Here is a 2269-nt window from a genome sequence, read left to right on the forward strand (position 1 = left end):
ATACGTTTCCGTCCTCGCTGCCTCCCGTCCGGGCGGCGTCACCGCTTGGCTTTCTCCTTCGCGGCCTTGCAAGGTTGCATCAAGCAAGGGCCGCCCCAAATTCCACAGAAACTCCTTGATCTCTGGGGCTTAGCCCAGCAGCCACGTCACTTTACTGGAAGGCAACCGAGCCGAGTAACTCCGTCGCTGCGTGCAAAGCAGCACAATCAGCAGCAGCAGAGCCGCTCCGCCTACCACCTTACTGGAAGGGGCGTGGCTTTTGCAGCGAAGAAGGGGAGGCTTTTCTGGTCCGGCTCCAGACGAGGTTGCTCCGGGCCAAGCGTCCGGCCGGAGCCGAAGGGAACATAAAAGTCCCCCTCCCCCCCTCCTCCTCGCAACTTGTTTATAGTTTACGGTAGGCCGTCGGCCAGGATCATAGGAATACGGGTAGCCTTGAAGCTCCGGCCGGGCTTTCCTCCTCTCCTCCTTAAATAGCTTGCGCCGCTTGGCGGTGGCTCTGAAGAAATCCTGTAGTTCCGCGCCGAAGGATTGCAAGGAGGGCGCCGGTCATTTTGCCCGGTTCGGGACAAAGCGTTCCCGGATGCTTTTGTCTTGCTGATGCGAGGTTGTTCCTTTTGTGCAATTCTAAGCCGATCCCGCGCCTCTTTCTTACTTCGAAATAGGAGCAAGTTCGGGGCTTCCTGGAGTCCACGTGCTGCAGCCTAAAGAGTGCAATTCCCAAAGGAGTTGAGTTTTCCCCCCCGAGTTCAACAGGGGGGAAAAAACAAAGGCTTTGCCGTAACAATAACACGCACGAAACTATTCCGTGGAGTTTTTAAATCTGTCAGACGAATAAACGCCAGCGGCCGTCAGCCGTTTTCCCCATAATTTATGAAGAGAGAGAGAGAGAGTAGCAATACGTGTGTAGTACAGAAATGAATCAGGTCTGGACAAGGAGCTGCTCCAGACTGTAGAGTCCATATTCTAGGACTCCGGATTGTAAATAGAGCAGGCGAGCTCAGGAAATTAATTATGAGATCCGATGATGGCACCTCAGAAGCCTCGGATATTAAGATTATATGGCAAGAACAATAATAATGCCTAGGGAGACGGAGGTGTCAATGGGATCCTATGCGGTATGAAGCTCCAGCAACGCTACCTGGGATCTGCCCAGGTTTCTCGACTTCGCCGCCCTTCTCGGATACTCGCGTTGCTACCATGTTTATTGGTAGCACCTTTTAACATTCCATTTAAATTCAAATTTTCTTTTGAGTAAGCCTCGCAGCATCCAGAAGGCAACTTTCCCCTACTCTTCCCTACCCGGTCCTCCTTCCAAGTCGCCCTCGAGTTATGCCTTTCGCTCCCGCGCAAGTCGACCTGCCCTTAAATGAATCCGGGGGCAATCAAGAGACGCTTCTTGAAGCCGCCTTTTCTAACCCAAGATTCGCCCCTTAATTGAGGTTTGATCTGTGGCAGGCGAGCAGGGAATCCCTCTCGGAACGCGTCATTCTAACCAAGGAAACCCGCGCTCACGTAGTACAACGCAAATGACCATCTTTGGCAACCGCGACCTGCGACAATGGAACAGACTAAGCCAAGATGTGGTGGGGGGGGGAGAGAAGAGAGAAAAACCATTCCGGACCAGGCAACGGACCGTCCCGTCGAGCAGCGTGGCGAGTGGGCGTGAGAACGTCTTCCTGGATGGCCTGCCTTACCCGCCTTCTAATCGTCTGCGTTCAGTAAACTGGGTCGGGTTTAACGGGCCGACCGATTTCGCCCTCCTCTCTCTCCTCCTCCCCTTCAAGTGGGAGGCTCCGCGTCGCGAATGGGGCGTGGCCAAGTTGCAAGTTTGACGCTGGAAATCCACATGGTACAGATCTTAAGAAGAGGAGATGCAATGAGGCTCGGGATTTGAACTAATGCCATTGCACTGACTCATCCAGGGAGAGTAAAGGAGCTCAGAGAACAAGGATACTAAGCTAGAGAGGCGCTTGCTGAAGGAGAGAGAAGGGAGGGGGGGTGGTACGTGCAAGCAGGGGGACAGAAGAGCTCGCCTTCATGACCGAGAAGGGGAAAATCAAGAGCTAAGATCGATCATTCAGTTGATTTTTTTTTTCCAACGATAAGTAAATAAAAGAGCCTCAAATCCCGGGCTGAGTCATCTAGTCCAGTTCGAGCAGGAAGACGGCACTTTTCTGAAGGGCTTAATTATACAGGAGGCAACGATCCTCCTTAAAACTACAGAGAGATCAAGACTTTGATCACCAGTAGGCAGGCAAAGTGGAAGGAA

Source organism: Vipera ursinii (assembly GCF_947247035.1).
Source record: "Vipera ursinii genome assembly, chromosome: 1".
NCBI lineage: Eukaryota > Metazoa > Chordata > Lepidosauria > Squamata > Viperidae > Vipera > Vipera ursinii.